Source organism: Tyto alba, unplaced genomic scaffold, assembly GCF_018691265.1.
Source record: "Tyto alba isolate M040663 unplaced genomic scaffold, T.alba_DEE_v4.0 Super-Scaffold_47, whole genome shotgun sequence".
NCBI classification, from domain to species: domain Eukaryota; kingdom Metazoa; phylum Chordata; class Aves; order Strigiformes; family Tytonidae; genus Tyto; species Tyto alba.
The window spans coordinates 25741492-25766130 of record NW_024881323.1 but is presented as its reverse complement, the minus strand read 5'-3'; the positions used below and the strand labels follow the sequence as shown (position 1 = coordinate 25766130).

The following is a 24639-nucleotide window of genomic DNA, read 5'->3' as shown; positions in this document are numbered from 1 at the left end:
CTGCAGGATCTGGTTCTTGAAACAGGATCTGTTGAAGTTCTTGATCCTTCATCACGTCCTGACAGGTTTATGTCTTCAAGCAGCAAAGGACTGCCATCAGGTCCTCGGCAGAAGGCCTCCTCCCCTGTGCTCTCCTTCAATAACGATCGTCTCTTTCTGCCCCGACGGGCTCTCCTTACTGGACTCTGAAACAGAAAAGGCCCAAACAATAGGCCTCAAACCAAAGTTGACTTCTGAGTGCATTCCCCCACCAGCAATCAGCATCTTAGCAGCAGAATGAAGCAACCAGCACCTTATCAGCATGAAAATGCAACCCTGGGAACAATCCCTGGGAACTGTAAGTAAACAATAGGAAGTAACTATAAATCCCAAATGTAAAGAAAAACAGAAACTCCTCAGACGTGCCCGGATCCTGGCCAGATCCGGACACGCCTGAGTGAGGCATGTCAATCTACCAGGTATCTCCTGTGCATTTCGTTTAGACTTGTTTGTTAAACTGTATAAAAGCCAGACCCTCTCACAGCACAGACGGAGACCTCACCTACGAGTGGACACACTGCGTAGGACTTCCCAATTTCTGGGAAAGGCTCTCTGATCCTTCGCTGTGACGGGGCTCCCCAGCTGATGCACGGGTCGGGGTGATGGTAAAGTATGAGGGCAATTGGTGATGGATCTTTCTTAATCACTATAGCCAGCTTTATGTAGTAACGACTAGGTGCATTACCTTGCTTATTCTTTCTGCTGCTTTAAACAGTAATGTCTAGGTGCATTACCTTGCTTATTCTTTCTGCTGCTTTAAGGTAAAATAAGCCTATTTCTTTAACTTGGTGTCTGTGTCCTTTGTGTTAACCCCGTCAATTGGCAAACCAGACTCCCGGGTGTGGCTGATTCCTCATTTGCCTGTGGAAGTTCTTGCTCACGAGTATCCGTTTTTTCTGGCTTGGCATGTGGAACTCTTCTTCTGCCCCTAGGAGAACCAAGGATTTCCACTCTCCCACCTGCACGTATGCCTTCCTGAGTACAGGCAGATTCTTTGCCTGCCAAGAAAATTTGTGCCCCCTTCCTCGCGCGTCTTCTAGGAGTGACAGGAAGTTTAAATCCTGCCCGAGGAAGCGATGATTTAGACAGATCAAGGGCAGAATTTTCCAAAACTTCTGATGAACTCCTCTTCCTCCTTCTGCCTCTTTTAGTTGGCACAGGTAAGAGGAGTTGGTCACTAGGCAGCCCCTCCTGATCCTTGACAATACTGCCAGTAAATTGTCAATCAATGAGTTTCGGTTTTCTTGCACTTCTGCTGGGACTGACTGCCTGTTTAATCTTCTGATCGGTGGCACTCTGGCCAGCTTCTTGACCTCCTGCTCAACTTTTTCTTCCTCTAGTCCTTTTGGAAGGAGCAGAAGCAATAATGCTACCTTCAGCAGGAGAACTTTCCTCGCTAGCCTCTTGCGAGACTTCAGAAGCAGCTTCCTCTGCTCTCCTTAATCCTCCTCTTGGAGTAACAGCTATGGGCAGCCTGCTGACGGACAACGCTTGTCCATCAGAATGGCTGCTTTCTACTTTTTCTGAATTAGTCAGTTTAGGCTTCCTACCTCTCCTAGGAGGAACAGGCATCACAGGTATTTGCTCATCTCGAGTATTTCCTCCCGTTTCAAGTCTACAAGTCTCAGGTGCTCCTTTTGTTCGCTTGGTACTTCTCCCAGGAGACATTCAAACAGAACCAGTCTGTCTGTCTGCAGCAGTTGATGAGTGCCTTCCGAGGGAATGCCTGGACTTCCACTCAGTTGTCCCCTTGTGTGTGTTCTAGCAGTGATGCCATACTCTACTTGATGCCTCCTGGTTTCATCTTCCACTCCCGTCACAGGTGATTAAGGGAGCCTTTGCCTTCTGGAATCTAGTGACCTTTGTCCTGGTTCGGGCTGGAATTGAGTTCATGTTCCTTTTCGGGAGCGAGAAGAATGCTGCCAGCACACTGAGCTTTCAAGGACTCTCCAAATCCCTATGTCCTGCCTTTGCGCAGGCACAAAAGAAGCAGGGATGGGACACGGCTGAAGCACCGGGCCCGGACTGGCCAACGGGCTATTCCACGTCATGTAACATCACGCTTGCTATGTAAAGGAGGGGTGGGCGGGAAGGGGCTCTCTCTCGCTTCCGGGATTGCAATCGCGGGGTCTTAGTATTTCGGGATCGCTAGCCGGGAACGGGCTGGGTGTCGGTCAGCGGGTGGTGAGCAACTGCACGGTGCATTGCCCGTTTCTAATTTCTATTACTGTCACCGTTTTATTTTATTACCATTAGTAAACTGTTTCTATCTCAACCTGCAAGTCTCCCTTTGCCCCTCCAATTCCCTCCCCCATTCCCAGGTGGGGGAGGGAGGCCGAGCGGCTGCGTGGTTGTTAACCGCTTCTTAAACCCTGAAAAGATGTATTTAGCACGTCAGTATGATATGAACAGATAGCTGCTCGTCTAGTGGAATGGAAGACAAGTTCAGCTTTACCGATTCGTTCCTATGTTACTGAAAAAAGAACATGTCCCAGCACTCACTGAGTCTCAAGGTTAACTTGTTCTAAGAGCCTTGAAGTGACAGGGCAAACTTTCGGGTTTGATTTCAGAAGTGATCAGTAAAACAGAAAAAGATACGTGAGGAGAAGGCTGTTAAGCAGTTTCACAAAACAGTTTCCCAGGTTTTTGAAGCTCTGAAAATGACTCTGAGATATAAAGAGCTCTCGGTGTCCCTCAGCTGCATCACATTCACCATCGTCACTAGCTGGCAATTCACGTTCAATCTGTTGCTCTGAAGCAGCACAGCTGTGTTGAAGATTGCCTGGTGGATGGAGCTCACTACACGGCGATGTTTCAGGAGCTGCTTCTGAGGTTTCTGCCGTACCCACACTATCTTCAATAACCTGAAGGTAAAAATGTCTGTTAATGCATTCTTAATTACCAGACAGACTAACTTCAAGCTGAGCTTCGTGAAACTGAGGACAGTGAAATGCTGCTTTTCCTTTCAGACCACCACCACGTGTAAAGTGGGAAACATACAATCTACTCCCTGCCACAGATAACAGTTCATGCGTTTAAGGGACAGAGAACAGACTATTCCATTTATGCAATGACACGCTCCATTTCTGCTCTTTCTGTTCCTGGATAACGATTTGCCACCACCCGTGAACAACGTGAGCAGTTTCACAACACAAGCTGCACACACGACCGGCAGCAATCGTCACGCTGCAGAACTTTCTGGACTGACCACAAATCCACAGGTCGTACAGACAGAGAACGCTTCCCTCTGCTTCTTCCAAGCCAACCAGCAGCCCAGTTCTCTTCTGCCAGGAAAACTCCTTTACCACACGCACAGTGGGAGGCTGTTTATTTGCTCCCTGGAAACGGTACGCAGAGAGCCGCGCTCCTGTCACAGAGCTCACCGCCTGGAGTTGAGGACCACACGCCTGCCACGCCAGGCCATGGCTCCCTGGAAGAGAAACGCAAGAGGACTTAAGCAAAGGTCCAGCAGAAGACTGAAAACTGCCGAGAAGTCACAGTCACCGCCCTTTCCTTCAGTAAAAGTACCGAGCAGAGGAAGACCAACCCGCCCGATTCCGGTCAAGTAGTTAAAGCCACCCGTTGAAATCCTCAAGGAATGTATCTGAAAATTAACACCTTTGGTATTTTGCATTTGTACTTGTCAGTCCCTTCTCTCGGCCCTTCCTCACTTGGCAGGCTTCCCAGTCCTTTGATCATCTTTGTGGCCCTTTTCTGGACCCTCTCCAGCCTGCCCACATCTTTTTAGTACAGCGGGGACTAAACTGCTGGCAGACTCGAGGGTGGGCTAGCCAGTGAGCAGGAGGAAAACCCGTCTCTGGGAAGACCGGGTGTCTCAGCCAGCGGTGAGGGAGGGAGCCCAGGGTGGGGGCACAGAAGATAGCTGGGCTTGAGGCCATGCTGACCTCCTGGGGCTCTGTAAACGAAGGGCGTGCGTGGGAACCCCCGGAGTGACAGCACGCCCGCGGTGTCACTCGCGAGCTTGAATCGCAACAAGCCGGAGAGGAGGCTTCAATCTGCTGACTTCAAAACAAAATCTGGTCAGTCAGTAGCAGCAAGGCTATGGTTCAAAATCAAACGTAAAAATAAAGAGCCACGACATGCTTTTTTTCCTCTGTCCAAGAACTGTGCGTAATAGGAGTAACTCGACTGCCGGGCTGGGCGAGCCGAGGACTCAGGCCAAGGAGGAAGAACGTAGCCGACTCAGTATGAGTGATAAAGTGTGCTTCAGTTTATTGATTTTCATTACAGCCTTTTATAATCCTTCTACTAATTATGCCTACTAGTCACTAGCTGATTGGCTTAAGCTCTAAGGGTCGTATTCTCACGGTCCACCTACTTGCAGTTAGCTTACAGCACAAGTTTCTCATAACACTAAGTTTCTCACGCTACTATTTCTGATTCCTGTTTACTTGTTTTCGATACACAACAGTACCGTAACACAATGTTTCTCAGACCACCGTTATCATAACACTAGGTTTCTTAGACCACTATTCCTAATTCCTCTCAACCTGTTTTCGACACACCACGGTACACAAGGCTGAAGTGTCCTTGACATTCCTCAGGTATCAGCAGCTGCGAGCAGCTGCAAGCAAACCCTAGTGAGGCCCAGCATCAGCAGCTAGAGCAGGCTCTGATCGTACAATTGCTCGGTGGGCTCAGGACCCTTGTCTCTGAGCCATTCTCCAACACTCGACTACAGATAGGGATTTCATTTCCACATTGGTACGGCAAGCGAGATGGGAAGGAATGAGTTTCCACAGAAACACGTTCACAAACGGCATCCCTGCGTCGTTCCTGCTGGCACACAGCGGGGGAGGCTGGTTTGGGAGGACAAAGCACTTTCTGAAGGGGAAGGAACACAGGAGTAAATCGCAAGCAGCCCTCAGTAACCAGGGCAGTACTCTCACAGACAGACGGCCCTGCTGCACGGGCGTGAAGCTTTCTGCTTCCAGCAGTGCTCGAATCCGCTGGACAACCAGCGCAGGATGCTGATGGAGTGGGAGCATCCAGCAGCTACAAAAGCTGTACTGCATGGCTGAAAACTTGGCCTCTGCTGTAGCGGAGAGGCGCGGCACTGTAAAGCTTCTGTACCCTATGAAGCTGTATAGAAGGCGGCATTAATTTTTCCTTACCGAGGTGCTGGAAAGACTTTCTCATGCATACCCATCTGTAAATCCAGCTGTACTACCTCAACTTTGTTTCCCACAGTATTTTAGAGGATCCACTCTGTCTTGTACCGGAAGCTGCTCCAGAGTCACGGTTCCCATTTTTCCGATTTGAGAGTAACCCAGCCTTTTAAAGTACCGCCTGGAAAGGTCTTGGAAAGAAGTGACACTTTGCGCTAATCCCACCTGGCACTGCTTGTACTTTTCCCAATGCTGGGTGGCTTTGAAGAGCTCTTTGCACACAACGGGCACCGGGCCTCTGTTTGCAGCGCAGCCGATCGTCCAACAGCTCTTCCCGAGCCGGCCTGCCCGTACGCCAGCAGAGCAGCGTTATAACCTTGCCAGGCGTTCTCCAGCGCTCCTTGGGCCAGATCACACAACACCTCGCTCTAAACAACGATCGAGTGCATCCTCTTCACAGATGAGCAAGCAAACGCATACACAAGCACTGCTGCCCGGGACGCGTGCCCCCACTAACAGGTTGAATCAAGATTTGCAAACGTGCTTGAAAGTAATACCGAGTTCCGGGATGACGGGAGCGTAGGCAAAAGCTAGGTAAGGCTTCCAACCAGTAAACCGACCCGTGCCAGTCACCTGCAGTACGCTTACATGAACGTTAATAATGGGAGATAAACTAAATGAGCAGTCTACGACCGTGTATTAGCTACAACTGCTTGTAGTTGGTTCTTTGAGTAAAATCTTACCTGGCCTGCATAGCTGTTGGATCCGGCTGAGACGAGCATACCGTTCTCGCCCTTTCGGAAGCCACTACGAGACCACTAGGCTAGATGAAACGTAAAGGCCTTCCAGCGCCCTGGATTCTGAGGGCCACATATGCTTGTGCTGTTGGTGCTCACAGAAATCACACACTACTTCCCTGCACCCTTCTCTGTGTACTGAAAATACGGTTGTAGCACCAAAAGGCAAGCGATCGGTCACCCAGCGATAGCTCCTGCTTTTGTCTGCATTTAAGCCAAGTTGAACAGCAAGGCACACCACAGCAAGGACTGCTGTGGGATAAGCCTGCTCTTAAACTATGCCAGGGGATACACAGCCAAGGAGGAAGCGACCTGAACCAACGGACACGTCGGTAACTGTAACTTGCATTTTTCCCTCTCCCTCGCATACTGGTCATCCACACGGCAGAGGGCTTTGAAAAACACATTTTATTTTAGGAACGGCTTGAATTCAACAGGAACCACAGAACATTTATCTCCAAGCACATCCAAGAGACTCGTTACCTGGACTACTTTGCCGAGAAAAAAAAAAGCATTCCTGGATTGGAAACCTGCAAGTTTTGCACAGAAGACAAAAGTACCAACAAAATAAGAAAAAACTGCTACCTTCTTACTTGAGAGTCTACAATTTCATAGTATTTTCAGATTGGCCTAGACTAAGAGGTGAAAAGCACTGCCTATCAACTCATGAGAAAACACGGGCTGGCTGCTGCCTGTAGCTTGTTTTTTCGCCACCAGAAATCAACAGCTAAGCTATTTGCGATTCGGCACATGGGAACAGATGAAAAACCGCCAGGTGATTTTGCATCGTGATACTCCAAAGTAGTTTGGTCTGAACGGGCAGAGAAGTTGCTGTTTTCTTTGCTGACATCCATTTTCTCCAAACCATCTCCAGGTATGCTTTTTGAAAACGCTTCCACTTCAGCACGATCCTCCTCAGGATTGCTCAGAGTAAGCACAGTTGCCTTATCTCTAGTCTCAGACGATGCATCCTCCGCCATTCCATGATGATGCTCCCATGAATCCCCAGGCAGTGCTATATCATCGTTGGTTACCTTTATTAAAATACAAAAAAAAAAAGCCAACAAAACCTCACAGTCAATAACATGCAGGTGGTTTTTGTAAAGGGAAGACAAAAACCCCCCCAACATATACTGATATTTGTGTCCCTAGTGTCCCAAAAACCACACTGCAACTCTGCCTCAGGGAGAGGACGAGGTACGGCTGGTGGCTCTGCAGCTCTAGCACTAGAACAAACAGGGAAAGGTAACTGACTTTCACTCCCCTGAAGTCCAAACATACCGGAATTCAGGTTTATTTGACCATCGCCCCTGAAGGAAAATCATCTGACAACCACCAGCCTCTTTTCCGCTCGTTACAATTCCGCCCGATGTTAAGAAGGAAAGGCAGAAACGAAGCAGACACTGGGCAGGAAGCGGTCAAAGATCCCTGTTTGGCCACATAACCAAGTGTCTCAAAAGCAGTACACCGAGAGCTTGGTGGCAACCACAGTTCTAGTTTCAGCTGTCTTAAATTCTTGAAAACACATTTACCATCGTGTCAGTATAGGTCTTGGCCTAAATAAGATTATCATAGCCGAAAAACTCTCTCTCCAAATATTACTTTGGATGAACTGATTACAAAAAAGCCAATCAAAGTTTATTCAGGTACACCTTCCTTCCAGAATACTAACATAATCCAAATGGATTTTTCGCTATTCCTCTCCACACACGTAGCTCAAAACTGAACTTTGTGAAAAGGCTGCTTACCTATCATATCGTGAGGAAAAGGTTTTCTGCTCATTTCCTGCCCATGCTGCTCCAATTCTGGATAACACATTACTCATGAAAGTTGCTATGATATCCAGATATCCTGAATTGGCTCGTTTTCTTGCTCTTGATACTGGCTTTGGTCTCGCAACTGTAAAGCACAAGGGAAAACCTATCAGCCTTGTGTTATCAAAGTGAGCGTTTCTTGACCGCTGTATTCCCCGCGCTAAAAATTACCTCCTCTTAAGGCCGACGAAGGCAAATGGTAAGGCCTGGCTCTCTCTGCAGCCAGCTGCCTTTGAACTCTAGGAAGGATCTTCCGATATGGGCGTAATTCAGACTTTCTGGCACATGCCCCCTCTCTGAAGCGAGGATGGCGATCATTCTGATGAATAAAAAGCGTAAAGCAGTTAACTAATTACAGCGAGTGCACTGCACAGAACAGCAGCAAGTCATTCATGAAGTTACGGGACGACGTGCCGGCTGTACTGGAGCTGGCAGCAGTAATTGTTTACCACAGCCCACTTCCTTGGGAGCAGGTGATCATGTCTGGTGCAGCCAGCTGATGTTTGCAACAGCTCGCATCCCAGTGAGACCCCCCCGTCGTCAGCTGCTGCACTGAGCCCAACGCTCGGAGACACCGACGGGGGCCACGGGGGGTCTGAGGCAAAGATGCTTTGTGTTGCGCATGACCAGCACGGCCTGCACGCTTCCTTGCGCGTATCTGTGGCACAGAATTTATAGACGGGTCTCTAGAGACAGGCCTATCAGGGCTGTTCCCCGTCAAACTCCCTAGTTTGGATCTAAGAGTACTATCACTTCTGCTGACTAAAGCCAACACCTGCAGCTCAGTGCAACTCGCAAATAATGGGAACATCAGGTTACCACGTCTTGTAGCCTCTACAGCCCTGTCAGGCAAGATGGATGTATTTCCCCCTTGATTCCCTCATAGGCAGACACCTGACCCAAACTGGGTGGCTGGACATCAGCTGGCCTGGGAGACAGACAGCCAGCTGCAAGACACCTCTTGCAGCTATCATGAATGGCTTCACGTATTAAAGGACCAGATTTCTTCAAAAAATTCAAGGTCTGAAACGTCAATCAAAAACTACAGATTAAGACAGCAGTATTATTCAGTCACTAAGGGTCTGGCTAACCACTAAGAGAAATAGGATAATTGTTCACTTAGACTCTCGGGAAGCTCACATCAGCAATATGCTTTGCGTTAGCAATCCGAGTAAGCATTACTACGTAGAGTCGTAAGGACGGCAGCCAAACTAGCAGTTACAGTTTCTAAAAAAAAATCCTGTAAAACAAAATATTGGCCCTTGCAATGCTTAAGTATTTTCTCCCTTCTCTGTCAAAACACGGGCCTTTCTTTTTCCCTGAACACTGACACAAATTACTTTCTGTACAAGCTAAAACTAACACACAACTTCAAATCACGCTTTGCATGAGCCTTTATAAGCCTCTCTGTGCAGAGGCTGATTTATGTTGGCAATACGTAGTGAGCTGAAACTTAATTCAAAATTATTTGCCACAAGCTGTGCCCTGGCTTGGAAGTTAGAATTTGGCCAGGGTCGGGAAAAAAAAAAAAAAAATTTCTTCTCAAATACTTCTCAAACACAGTTTTTCACTTTCTCCATTCTGTCCTCCTTTTTCAAGCAGACCAGGGATCAAAACCCTAACTCAAGACTACACAGGCAGTGCGACTGAAGGGTAATAGAGAAGAAACAGCTTTCTTCTTAGGAACGCTTTTGTTCTTGCTCCTAGAGCAACGTTGTATTCCCTTCTAGACGTTCAGTCTCGGATCGCGCTTCATCAGGAGGCAGTGCTCACTTTACAGTTCCAAGAGCAGACTGAAAACATTCTCATTTGCATAAAACTGGCAGGGTACAACTGCAATTATGCGTGTGGGTGGGCAGGACGAGCATAAACCCATCTCTGACAGTGAAAGCAGTGCAGGAGAAAACTTGGAAAAGGTCCATCTCTTCACATTCTCAATAAAGATTCGGTAAATGATCACCTCCTTCTGGAAGCTGGTGCAAGTCATATGGACAACTCCGGAGTTCAGCAAGCACGTACCATCTGCAGAAACAACCAACATTTGACAAGCTTCCATACGCTCACAGTTACGTTATGACCAGTTTACAGTTTTTAAACAGCAGTATCTGGAAAGACAGATCTCAGTGCCCATCTTCCTCACCAGATCACTTACAGACTTTTTAAAAAAATAATTACTGCGTCTAGAACTTTCATCTCTAGCGCAATCGAGGTGCTGTGCTTTGAGCTTCAGTTCAAAGTCATTTCATTTTATAACCATCACCTCTTCGCAGGCTCTATCATAAAAGCACCAAACCCCAAAACTCAGCACACTCTCGGATGTGTTTCACAATTTTAAATCCCACCTTAGTGCAACGTAATTTGAGTTGGGTTTGTGGGAGCTGGGGGTTTGGGGGTTTGGGTTTGGTTTTCGAGTGACAGAGAACAAGAGAACTATTTCATGTCATCTGACCTCAGTTTGAGCTTATCACTATAAAAAGCAGTGAAATACCTACCAAAATTATAGGAGCTTGGATTAAAAAACTGATCAGGTGGTGGATAGGAAGGAGGCACTCCGCGACAGAGACTCTGCTCACGTACTCGAATATCCAAAACGAGGCTTGGAGAAGTCATACTTAGTCCAGTATCCAGTGACCACAGCGCAAAATAGGGGCAGTCGTGAAGGAGTTCTTCCGGCCTTAAAGAAAACAAGTGCATAAGCTAAATGCCAACTTTCAGATGAATTATCTGGGGGGACACTGAAAAGAAGCTAAGAAAAATCTACCTCAGTGAATCTGGCATTTGAGCGTGATACCAGCGGTTAATGTCAAATACACCCAAGTAAGTAGATGGCTTTCCCTCACCATACGTATTCACTTGCCAGCTGAAGACTGATACACTGGTCTCAGGAGATATTACTGTAAAAGACAAGACGTTGTTTCTTATTTGTAGAAAACATGCCGTATCCGATATTTTTAAAGCACCGCTTCCTAGTTTGGTTTAATTCTGTTCTACCACTCATGCAAAAACAACACTGACTAAGAATAAGAAAAACAATTCACGGAGTAGCAAACACCTCTGTGACAGGTTCCAGGCATCCTGCCCCTTTTTCTTGTTCGGATTGTATCCGTTCCAAGCCAAATCAGATACATAATTAGTAGCTTATTAAGTTTGCCACGCATTAAGAGTTGAACAAGACATTTAGCTAGATGAACAGCTGAGCAAAAAAAAAATATGCTAGGAACACAGACACTGCTTCTTTTAGAAAGCACACAAATAGTCATCGTATACACTTGTATCACTTAGCCAGCATTACTAATTTCCAGCTTTGTCTCAACCACACATTTTCAGAACAGCTCCTCTCCTGCATGTCCGCACCGAAAGAACACAATTATCACACAAAACAAATACAGAAACAAAAGTTACAGGTATTTTTTCCATGCCTCATACTTCAGAAAAAGGAGGCAGAAAGGGGTTTTTTTGTTGCCGTTTGGGTTTTTTTTGGTTTTCTTGGGGGTGTTGGGGGAGTGGTGTTCTTTTTGTTTCCAACAGGTTTTTAGAAGGCACTCCTCTCAGAAACATGGCACAAGTGGAGAAAATCCAAAGGTGCTTTGATTAGATTTTGACACACCGTTGCTCGAGGATGGCATCACAAAAGACACGGAAGTTGCCGCTTCAGGACTAAGTCAAAGACAATCAGCAGAAATAGCCTAGAAAGGTCATGCAAGTGTCTTTGTGACACCAGACAGAAGTCAAGGCCCGTAAGAAGCGGGGGAAGGTGACTAACGCAGTCAAAACAAACGGCTATGCAAGTTATCACTGCAGCAGGCTCGAAGATATGGTCAGAGCGTAACTGGATTTGTAAACCCAGAGAGGTATATTTAATTACTGCAAGATAATGAAAGACACCATAAGAGTTTTAACTGTGTACATGGTCAAGGAAAGCTACCGCTGCATCCTGGATCCTGCTCTCCCTATCACCTGGGAGCAGGAGTAACAGTCCATCACCTCCTGACAGACTAGTACCTCTGTACCTGGCAAGTGGCCGAGGGAGGGCAATAACAGCACTGCGCATCCAGCAAGTTCTGGGCCTGCGCAACTGGTGGAAAACACCCAAATAGCTCATCATGGGAGCTGGGCCAGAGTGGAAAAGTCCCTAACGAAAGTCAGTTATCCTGGAGCCCATAAACAGTGACCCCAGGTGAGACCCTCTGAGCTCTTCTCCTGGATCGCAGTGGGCCTGTGACCAGCATCTCCCCTGAGTTGGGACGCCTCTCAGCTATCAACTCCTCGAGGCACCGTCTGCTGTCGAAGCCAATGATGGGCTGGGCAAAGTCGCCCCCCTCGGGTCTCAGTTATTGGCTGTTGAGGAATGATGATGCTTTGCAAGTATTTGCTCTAAGCTTGAGAAGAGGGAAATTTTAACCGTAGGCTAGCTTTTCTTCACCCGCCTCTCTACTTATCTATGTGTTTGGGTATACACAGCTGTTTTTACGAGTGTGGGTACATACATATTTCACTGGATCCAAATATTTTTGTCTGTCTGTGTGTTTGTACATCTTGTGTTTATGAATAAACATATGTACTTAGATAGATAGATACGTAGATAGATCGATAGACAGACAGACAGATAGACAGACAGATAGGTATACGGATAGAGAGAGAGAGATAGAGAGAGAGATAGAGAGATGGAGAGATAGATTTAGGATACCACACAGTAAGTCATTGCGATTCTTGTCATTTTTGAATCTGTACAGTTAAGTCACTATTTTAATCATAACGTATTTTACTGAATTATTTTGTAAATCATTCAGGTGGTTAATGATTAAGTGCTGCTACTCATTAATAAATCTCAATTTGCTGCCAAACTATTACCATGTTAGTATACCCATCCATGACACCTGGGAGAAGAGACCAACCCCGACCCTGCTCCCACCTCCTTTCAAGTAGCTGTAGAGAGCGACAAGCTCTCCCCTCAGCCTCCTTTTCTCCTGGCTAAACAACCCCTGCTCCCTCAGTCGCTCCTCCTAAGACTTGTTCTCCAGAACCTTCAACTTCAAGGTGCGGCCTCACCGGGGCTGCGTACCGGGGGACGGTCACTGCCCCAGTCCTGCTGGCCACACTATTGCTGATACAAGCCAGGATGCTCTTGGCCGCCTTGGCCACCTGGGCACACCTCTGGCTCACATTCAGCCGGCTGCCGACCGACACCCCCAGGTCCTTTCCCGCTGGGCAGCTCTCCAGCCACTCTGCCCCAAGCCTGTAGCGTTGCGTGGGGTTGTTGTGACCCAAGTGCACTCGATCCCCTCATCCAGATCGCTGATACAGATCTTAAACAGAACTGGCCCCAATGCTGAGGCCTGGGGAACACCACTTGTGAGTGGCCGCCAGCTGGGTGCAGATACAGACATAGGTGTGAACAGGGAAAAAAAAAAATATTCAGATCACATTCCTAAGCAACGCAGAGAATGATCTTCTTTTTCCAAGAAGACAGCTGGAGGAATAAAATGACTGACAAACGTTGCAGAGATGGCCCTACTATACAGTGCTATAGCATGTCAGCAAGCACAAAATAAACCCCAATTTCCCCCTTAAGGAAGTCCCACAAAACTCAAGCAACCCTTTTGTCTATTTAAATAAGCCCAACAAGCTCGTCTCTACAGATACTCAAGACTTTCTGACTTTCTGTGGGTACAGAACAACATTCACTGCTTAGATTCCCAAACTACTTTTTTAGAATAACCAAGCACGGACATCAGAACAAACCTTCATTAACGCTATCCTCTCCGTCAACCGGCTTGGGAAATTTTTCTACAGTCTGGCAGCTCAGAAATTTGGTATTGCCGGTCGGCCCTCTCCAGGGAAAGACTCCACACGTGAGATCTAAACTGAACCTTTCGTCACAGTATTCCAAACCCTGGGGAAAAAAGGAGAGACAAAAGGTCACTTTGGCGATATGAAAGAATCTATGTACCAGAATGTAACATAATATGCACCTTATACTGTGTATTTCCCATGAGCTTCTTTCTGATGGCAAACAGAAACAACATCTGGCACGCAAGAGAATCAAGCGTCAAATCCTAAGGGGTATCTTTGGCTGTAAAGGCTTTGCACATTTTCAAAATTTAGCATTCCCCTATCATTATTCGGTTCTAATCATGTTTTGCAGAAATCCTTGCAACACCAGGGTTTCTTTACAAACCGGAGGACAGATCTACAAAGAGGTATCTGAAATCAGGCGATACATACGCATGCAAAGCTCTTTGCTCTTGATTACAGGACTGAGGATGTTAGAGAAGTCTTGGCACTACAGCAGCTGAAGCTCTGTCAAGAGGTGTTATCTACTGGCACACCACCAGAGCGAAAACACATCCCTCTGTAGTAGCTGTGAGGACTTCTTACCGAGTAACCGTCTCCTTTCAAACCACATAAGCTTTTACCAGCTCCTCCTCTAATCTTGTCACACTAATGGGTGAAATATCCCCCGGTTCCTTCATCAAGCACGGCCACCAGCAAAAGGGGAAGCAGAGAGGATGTGGGAGGCACGCGGCCAAGGCGTTTAGGATCATGAATTACTACAGAGCCAGCAAACTACTTTGAGATATACCGAAACCCCAGCAGGATTGTGCTGAACCTCTGATACCACCTTTTCCTAGGGAAGCATTAATTGAAATACTGTCTTTCCAAATACAGAATTTGTTCAGGCTGTCTACCATGCAACACATCATTGTGTGTATTGACAAATAGCAGCTCTACAATTTAAAACAAAAACAAAAACAAAAACAAAAAAACAACTCACCAACACCCCCTCCCACCTAACACACAAAATACTACCACCAAGGAAAAACCAACACAACAATCAATTGTACCACACTCTACCGAAGTTTCCTAAACTTTCAGAGCTCTAAAATGAACTGGTACGACACAGTACACTCCCATAGGATTTGATATGATACACCTAAATCACCTAATCTGAGAAGAGACAAACCTCCTCTTAACCGTTCTAGGAAATACTACTAATAAGTATCAAGGCTGGCTTTAAAAAAAAAAAAAAAAAAAAGGGTCTTTCATTACTGAAAAGAAAAATGCTGAATTATGCTCTGAAGCACGCACAGTTCATTCTATTTTATCAAGTAACTTCTGCAATAACAGACACCACCAGACACGTGCAGAGTAGAGAAGCCAAAACCACCTCTTTGAAAAACTAGCATGAAGCCCAAGCAACCGATCCCGTTTTCATTACAGAAGGAACGATCACTAAAACCAGTTTATAATAAATGATGTTGTCCAGAATGAGAAGTCCATCATTCCAAAAGACCGTTGCATCAGATAAAGTCCTCAAACTCCATAAGCCTTTTGGAGATTAATTTGAACGGCTATCAATTTCCTCTCTTATTCATCTATGAACAGCCACAGAGTTGGGGCAGAGGGGAAGGGAAAGAAGATACCAGTTCCTGCCTGAGACACCTTCTGAAGCAAACCACTGTATTTTACATTTTCCACTGGGGCAAGCAAATCTAAGCTGAGCAACTCCGCTGTATGGAAGGTGTTAAGTAATTACTTTGTGGACCAGTAAACTACAAGGACAGTTTTCAAACGAGATGCGCTGGTCAGACTCGGATATGAAAGCAGAGCCTCTATACTCTGTCCAGCCGCAGGCACTGTGTAGGACAAGGGCCAAGATGTGCTGCATGGCCACGCCTGGGGGCACTAGATTTACCAACTCCCGAGATGGCATAAAAATGATCTTTGTAAGCATAACTTCAACATTCCGTTACATTAATTGCTTGAGCACAGGCTTAAACCAGCCCTGAAGGCAGTGGAGACACAACTCTGATGCTTATTTACAAAACTACAGTGCCACATGTTCCAAAACTCCTATTTGTGACTTTTTACCATGGTAAGAAGTCAGTTGCACTGTCTCATAGCCTCAAGTCTGATTCCTGGAAAGTAAAGCACTGCTGTAGTAGACACAAGTCTTTCAACTTCCTCTGAATTCTATTCAATGAACGAGGGTCAACGCTAGCTTCCTCTTTGTTTACTCAAACTTGGCCTGGCAATCGGGAACAACTCTTACACTTTCTGCCATGGAAGATGGACAAGGATCTTGACTCAGCCAGTCATATAGGCAGAGAGCCATGTGGTACTGACCAATCTCTGACTACAAGGAAGTATTCTGAGACTGAAAGTGTCCACCGTCGAGCACAGGGCCTGGCTTAATGCATCTTTGGGGTTTGGGGAGGGGGGCTTGGGAGTTGTTTTGGGGGGCAGTAGGTATCATCAGGTCTCAGTACGAAGCTACACGGCTCATCTGGAAGCGAGCTGAAGAACCCATCTTTTCTCCCCGGAGGCTCCAGCTGTTTAGTTCCTTCTTCAACTCCCTCCCGAGATTGGTTCCTGTTTCAATCTTCCACAGCACTCAGCACAGGGAAGCAGAGGGAGTAAAATATCTCAAACCCAGAGACTGGTGCCTGACACCTGCTGGAAGCCTGTGAATGTACTACTGATTGGACAGTCTGCAGAGGGTCAGGAAGTCTTACAGTAATTACACCACAGCTTTCTCAGGTCACAAACACAACAACATTATTCAATCCTTTGGTGTGCTTTTTTAAAAACGGTGCCAAGCAGAATTTCTAGTAGACCCATTCTTAAAGGCTGCTGAAGGACCTCAGCTCTCTGAGGTGAAATCTGGTGCTACTCACATCTTCAGTTAAGAAGAATTTTATTTGGAAAAGCTGCTGCCTCTTCGAGAGTTGCATGTATATGGGCTCTTTGCAGACGAATCTAGTTGGAACACACGACACTGCAGTGTGAAGTTGTATGACTTGTTCTCAAGAAGTACGGACAAAGGCCACGCCCAAGAAGACTCGGCAAAACATTTTTTTTTTTAGTCAGCTCTGAGTTTTGACGGCAAGTATTAGCCCAGCCAACTCAACTGCTACTCACGAAGAGGAAATTACTGTTTTCAGCTTTTGACATACGTGCACGTCTTACCTCGTACATGACCTGTCCTGATGCCAGGCGTTTTCTCTCATGAAATAGTAACTGCAACAGATGTAAACTCACAGCGTCACCTTCACTGAAAAAGGTACAAATTATGACATGTGATTACAAAGCTGCTTTATAGTCCTTGTCATCACCTCATCAGAGCTAGACCAAAGCCTTCTTAATAGCATGCTCTTGCTGAAAAGAAAAACCCACTGCCCAAAACATGACAACCGGTCACATTTAGCGGCTAAAACACAAAGGAGGAAATGCTGGCACTAACAGCTTTGGGGACAAATGCCAACCATGCAGTCTGAAAGCTTTAATATGCTGTATGGACTAACGTTTCTTGGAAACGGTTCTTCACCGTGAAGCGTTCTCCAGCAAAACTGCTTTACAGTCACACCCAAAAAGATTGACACTCTCTGGACAGCTGGGCTGATCAAGTAGCTTGCTGATGCTGAAAGAGAGAGGTCTTTCTTTCTCCCCTCCCCTCCCCTCCCCTCCCCACCAAACTTCCCGTCCCTCTCTTGCATACGCTGCACCCTTCCACCTTCTGATCTGATTCATTAGCCCGGCAGGAAACCATCGCCCTCTCTGCTCAACAGTGAGCGTTTTGTGCCAGGTGAGCTGAACCGGCTCGTGAAGGCTCCAGAGGCTGCTGAAGCTGGCACGAGGTGACAGGCAATACTGTCACCTCCCTCCTTCCGGGGCAGCAGGCTGCGGTAGCGGCACGTTTAGTGTTCCAGGTCTGCAGCCTCGGCTCCTTTCAGTGGCAGTTTCATACCACGGTGCGAATATCAAAGAAATCATGAAGCAGTCATCAAGAAACAAAGCAAGCGTTTAAGAAAGCGAGCACAACAATACAGCCGCTGTTGCTTTGCCTCCTTTCGGGAGGCAGGAACCAGTAGGTCCCTCTTCACTTCTGCTAAATCCTGACAAGGTTGCATTATAAGCTTAACGGCTTCCGTACCTGAGAGAATCGTCTGCACAGCTGAACAAACGAAACATATATGCACGTATATATCAACTGTATGCGGACAAATATTGAAAAAAAATAATAATAATCAGTGGCTTATAGTAAGTGTTTATTCACCTTTCTTGGGTAGACTGAACAGCCCACAAGTAGCAACAGTTGCGAGGATCCTTTTCAGGCTCTTGAAAAGTGACAGCATAGACAGGAATCCTTCCTCCTGCAAGCTGAGAGTGGTCCCTACAGGTTTAAAGAAATTTAAAAGAAAAAGAAAAGAAAAGAAATTAAGAGGTGATCCTACTGGCCCTAACAGTTTGTAGAGGGCTAGAAGCATCTCCTGAGAAAAGAGCACCTTCTGTGCTTATCCTCAAAGTACAGAGGTCATAATTCCCTCTCAAACAAGTGAGTCAAGGAAGCAACTACTTTTTATGCAACTGTCAAAGGGTGAGGAAATTACTGTCCATCCAATGGAACAGCCTGGGTTTATGCCCTTCTCTGCCTGAGGGGGAGGAACACAGACGATTACTGCAGCTGCCAGGCAAATGACTGTTCTGGCTGCTGTAGCCTACTTCAAGATTGAACTTAAAACGCAGCGTATCTTCTGAACAAATGTAAACCAGTGCCAAACAGAAGTAGTTCCTCGTTTCTTTACTTGGACTACGTAAAGCCCCTTTCTTCCAGACTTCTGAACCTTATCTGTACCTTCACAGTCGCTTCTTGCCGTCTAATTATCCCTCCACTGTCTATTTAGGCATCCAACAGTTTCCGGAGAGGCACTGCAGATTTGCTGAAGTGAATCCCTACCCGAATTTGGACAAATATTTCGAGCGAGATTGCTCTCTGGCAGATTTAAAATCATCTCTTAATTTTTCTATTCCTCGTGAGTTCACATGTCCCTTATTCTCATCTCCAAGTGTTCCACGCAAACTCTCATTCACGTGCATTGCTGCCTCAGAATGGCTCACTCCCCTGTTTCGGTCGAGGCTGACACGTAAGAAAGAATATGTTTTCAGGCACAGACCAGCTATTGATTCTTCATGTCTCACTAGTATCATCCGGGACACTTTAAAGAATATCACCACCAAAATCACACTAGCAACATAATTATGCCTTTCAATGCATGCCCTAATTGCAGTAACTTCTTCAGAAAAAGCATTTCTGAGATCTGTTTCATCGAAATACACACATTTCCTGGTTTCACCAAATGCCACCGAAAGAAGAAACTGTCTGATAAAAATCAGCTCTATCACGTCCTAACTGCTTGCCATAACCCAAAGAAGCACGCTTTCCACAATGCCTCAATCCACAGGCACAGTAAGGAAAACAATCCCGGTCCACTGGGGAGAAGGCGGTCCGCTCGGGCCTTGTGTGACTTCACAGCTCTGTCAGAAGAGGATTTCTGAGCATTCTTCCAAGATTACATGCAAAATTTCAGTCCCGGAAACAGTTCTCTTGTAATTAACGTCCTTCCTTAGGCAAAACATGGAGACCGGTGCACCGCCAGGCACAGCCAAGTGTAAAGGCCTACTTACTCCCTCTTCAACGTTTTCATGTTCCACAGTGACAGGTAGCCATCGGAAAAACCCACGACGAGATGATTGCTTCTGCTTATGTAGCTCAGGGTTGATACTGCTGTTCCCGAAGGATTTTGTAATTGAAAACAGAGATGTCTCCCTTCTCTGGCCACAGTTTTTCTTCTCTTTGGAACTCCCACAGGAATTCCACTGGCAACTTCCAGATCTACACACACAAAACCACACAAGGAATTAATGTGTTATGCCATTCACGTTGCATTTTCAACACTGACGTGACTACACGGGTAACCTAATTCTACCAGCCCAGGCAAAATACCCATTTATGCAACGCTTCTTTTGCTACTGCCGTCTTCTGTGTATTCAGAGAACATAAGAACTCTCCGATCGGACGGGTATTCTCCCTCGTATGGCAAAACCAGGTAAAAGCGTAACCTTCAGCGACAAATTCGGCTTGGACTTTGGAAATCAGGAGTTGGGGCTTCACGGTGAAGCTATCTGAAGTGCCATCAACTCCCAAAGCCACTGCTGTATTAGCTGGAACAGCGTATGCCATCTGAATACACCAACCGGAGATCTCATTCACCCACATGCATGAATTTTGGAAAGTCGGATTTGTTTCAAAAAGCAAGCTTAAGATCTGCCCCAAGTCAGCTAAGAGAAGCAGAACAACGTTCCCAAGAAATAGGGCACCTCCGGCACAACTTCCTGCCAGGCAGCTGCACCGACTCAGACGGTGAAATCCCTACAGCTCACCGGCAAGAATCACGGGGACATGGGGATCGTGGTGGGAGGGGGGCGTTTACAGCATTAGCGGGAGCACTGGGCCACTCCCATTTTTCATCAGTTCAGGACTAGGTGATGTCAAACTGCCACCTGTAATCAGCACTCATCAATGTCTGCACACGAGTATCTGCAAAGTGGCACGCATACTGTTTGTTAAAAAGACACCAGGTTTCTTCCTTTTAAATTCAAGTTTAAAAAGCGCACGCTTACCCGATGCTTCTCTTTCATTCTGACTGCAAGATAAATTATCCAAGCAAAGGTCAACCAGAAGTAGGTGGCCAACATCTGTAGCCACTGCTGCCACGCCAAAGAGCCATTGCAGGCTCGGATGTAGGTGCCGAGCGCTCGCACTGGTGATGCCTCCGTGATTAGTTATGAGCTCTACAGCAGTTACCTACAGGGAGAGTGCAAGTCAGTATTTAAGCTGCTTGACAAGCTAAACGGAAATCATTCGAAGGTGAAACCAGAATTAGCACATCAGAAACAAGAAGGTAAATACAGGATCATTAGGCTTACAGACAATATCCAATTTTATCAAGAAAAAAATAATAATAAAATAAAGCCCTCTACAAACACCTGGTACTTCTTCCCATTCACTAGATCTCCCGCAGTTACTTAACGGAATTACCTTCCGCTCACATGGCGCATTCTGTTATTACAGCTCACCAACCTCCCTTTGCTACCTGGAAATAATTAAGTCTAAGAAAACACAGAAAATCAGACGTATGCAAGAAACTTGACCGTAATTAAGGGACCGAAGGAAGACAGACAAAACTAAATCGCCTTCTCCCACTGCTCACAGCCCATCGGCACTGGGACACCGGCTACGCCTCCTTTGCCAAACAGGTATTACGATAAATCATGGCTGTAAGTCACACGAGGCAGCGGTCAAGTCGCATGGTAGACGCACCATCTGCATGGGAATTACACATTTTTACACAGTGTTCAAGGGAGATACTGGCTCAGTAAAATTTACGCTCGTCCTCATGGAGGGTAAAGGTAACAACCAGATAAACTAAAAAGTTTTCCATGCACACCAGCACTTTTGTGAATGGGAACAAAAATTTGAAAGGCCAGACTAAAACAGCAGCAAAAAGAACAGCAGCTTGTGGGATAAAAAGCTAACTCCAACTACGGAAGAAGCCTACAGACCAGGAACATTTGTCAAAATACCGTTCAATAGTTCTGAAACATGCAACCATTATAAACCAATTTTAGATAATTAATGCCTTACATTCAGATTCGCTTTTCCAAGAATCCCATTCAAATAATACTCCACTGACACTCTGAGTTTTCTGCTGTGCTTCACGTGTATATCCAGAGGGCAGTGAGAGATGCTCACACACACACACACAGAATTACACCAATATTCTGTCCTTGAGAGTTTGTTTTTTTAATTCTCTGAGTGACTACACACCTACTCTTACTCCAGAAGGCAGTTATACGGTCACTATAAATACCCTGTATTAAAACACTAAGGGCTTCACACCTTGGACCACAGTTACTCTAAGCTAGTGTTAAACTCTACAGCTTAGCTGTCCACAGAAGATATACCCACGTGGAAAAGAGTCCAGAAACAAAGGTGCTCATTAAAGCCTTAAAACAGTAACGACTGTTAGTACTGTGGAAAGTGATGTTAAGAACAGATCTGCATTTTACGTTTAAAGATCATCAGCGTGAAGACCAGAGAAACATTCCAGCAGACTCAAAACGCGTATGACGTAACTTATAATTTGGAAGTACGAGTTACCGAAGAAATTCAAAACCTATGGACCGTGGCCAAGTACAAGTTTTATCTACTTGGTTTTGCTTACCCTTACTCCCACACTCACAACTTCAAAGCTAACAGTCCAACTGGCAATACCTCTGCCCTGTCTATGCCCGTCTGCCTCATCTAGTCGCAAAAAGATAGGAAGCAAAATGAAAGCAACAGACCAAACATGCTTATAATCCAGAGCACTAGGGTGTAAGAGCAAACACTCAAATAAGCTGTGACTTTATTCCGAAATCCACAACCTTCATCACACAACAGCCAACTTTTCCCCCACAACGTTTCTTCACATTTTCTCCTGAGGCATTTCTTCGTGCTATAGAAAAACTCCCTAATACAACCGAGAACTACATTCGACCTCAAGTCACTTCTGTAGACACAGAGGCGGTAGGTGACATGGTCCTTCTTAACCTTTCCTTCTCCTATTCCCAGTTCACTTAGATTTAACAAATAAAACTATAAAAAGCAATGTCATTTTCCACAAATGTCATTTGCTTACTGATTATATGCTGATGTCAGCACACAGCATGCCCTTCCGTCTGAAACTCCGGGATTTCTCAAGGTGATAGGCAAACTAACACAGTGGAGCGGCAACCCAACTCCTATCTTCTGAAATTACCACAGTACAAATGCTTACTACTAGTAATCACACTGTAGCATTACAAACAAACAAGCAAAATGCCACCCGTGTTCTAGCAAGTCAAGCCAAATCACTTTACGGAAAGCTGGGTAAGAAAGAAGTATTTACTTGTTGCAGATTCTGGGAGGATAAAACCAGAATGCACCTTGATGTTCAATTAACTTACGCTGATTCTTGTTTGCATTAAGACAATGAGACTAGGGGTCATCACATCATTTGAGCCCAGGGCTTATACAAGACAGAAAAAATTGGCAACATCACAACACTGTATCCCTCCACACAAACACAATTTCAATAATCAGAGGTTCAAGGGCCACACACGGAAAGTTGATCTTTCAACAGTCTGTCAGATAACTTACTAAAGGCTCTTTTTCTAACCTAAGGCAACAGAAAGAATCTGTTCTGCTCTGAAGTCACCGGCTTGCTTGTCTGAGACTCATGGGACTGGGTCTAAGTCATTTACAGCACAACTACAGACCTCTGAGATATGTTAAAGACAGTATTTCTGACAGAATAAACCATTCAGGAAATGTATGCTACAGAGACTTTAAAGACTGGGGGGGTTTCCCTTTTCACTCTGCCCCAAAAAGCATAGTTTTCAATGCCCTTTTTTGTGGAAGCGGAGAGTTAGGTAACTATGTGCTCTGCAGTAAAACCACAAAACTTACCTTACGATCAGTCAACTCCAAAGATAATGGTACCGTTAGGCCCAGGATCAAGGCTGCCTTGACTGGATACTCTGAAGCGACAGAATGCTAACGCAATACAGAAAAAATACCTCCTGCAAAGAGACGCTCCAAAGCTTTTCCGGAAACAGGATCGTGCAGCACCTAACAACATAAAAGCTTCGTTTCTCCAATTAAAAAGCACGTACCCTTCCTGGAAGAGCCACGCCTTTAACCACTCTTGATATTCCAAGGTCGTACAGACAGAGAACGCTTCCCTCTGCTTCTTCCAAGCCAACCAGCAGCCCAGTTCTCTTCTGCCAGGTCCTTTACCACACGCACAGTGGGAGGCTGTTTATTTGCTCCCTGGAAACGGTACGCAGAGAGCCGCGCTCCTGTCACAGAGCTCACCGCCTGGAGTTGAGGACCACACGCCTGCCACGCCAGGCCATGGCTCCCTGGAAGAGAAACGCAAGAGGACTTAAGCAAAGGTCCAGCAGAAGACTGAAAACTGCCGAGAAGTCACAGTCACCGCCCTTTCCTTCAGTAAAAGTACCGAGCAGAGGAAGACCAACCCGCCCGATTCCGGTCAAGTAGTTAAAGCCACCCGTTGAAATCCTCAAGGAATGTATCTGAAAATTAACACCTTTGTATTTTGCATTTGTACTTGTCACTCCCGCACTGAAGAGTTCTGATTGTTTGGGATAAAGATTACGAGATATTGATCTCTAGTCTGTTTACCATATTCAGCTAGGTTTTGCTAGAATCCTCTAAATACATAGGGGAATACAAGTCCTAAAGCCTACTTTGAGTAGAGCAAATCTAAACCAATTCGTTTCTAGTGTATTCATTTTACTTGCCACATGCCTACTTTGGGCAGGGATTTAGACTTCAGCAAGAATTTATCTTAAAATGGGCACCACATGAGTAAACTCAAACTGTTACACGTGCTGAGCACAGGAAGAATTTAACACGTGCTGTTTCACTGAACTTCCTCAAACTCAAAGCAAGGAGTAACTCAACTCAACCACTGCACTTCCAGTCAGGCAGGTGGACTCTAGCTGGTCTAAACAGAAGCCCAGGCATCCGGGCAGGCACCCAGCTCTACTTTCAGATCACCTAGAAAGTCAATGACCTAATCTGCTCAGCCACTTTCAGCAACTCTCACTGGGTACTCATCTGCGTCCTGTCAGATTCTTGGGAAATACGGATGCAGCGCTCAACAGCCTTCTCCCCCTCCTTCTGTTTTTATTCACACTAGAAAAGTAAAACCAGGGGGGTTTGCCTCTGTAACATTTCGGCATGTGACGGTCACAGAGATTGAGCTGGTACAAATCAATACGGCCCCAAACAACACTATTACTTTTTGGAAAACTGCCTCTTACTGAATTAGAATTTGAGGAGGGCCACCGACCCAGCAACGCTTACGGAAATTGTTCTGATGGCACAAGATGGGTGCAGGCTGCTGTAGTTTCAAAGCTGAGCTACACTAACGTTTTAATATGAACACGTTTAATAGTTAAAACATCCTT

The 24639-nt window shown here is 45.9% G+C and overlaps 2 pseudogenes; both read right to left on the bottom strand.

The window, feature by feature from the left end:
* Window positions 1-831: 831 nt before the first annotated feature.
* On the bottom strand, window positions 832-2095 carry LOC122154785 (annotated as a pseudogene).
* Window positions 2096-6354: 4259 nt separating this feature from the next.
* On the bottom strand, window positions 6355-23768 carry LOC122154774 (annotated as a pseudogene).
* Between the last annotated feature and the right edge of the window lie 871 nt (window positions 23769-24639).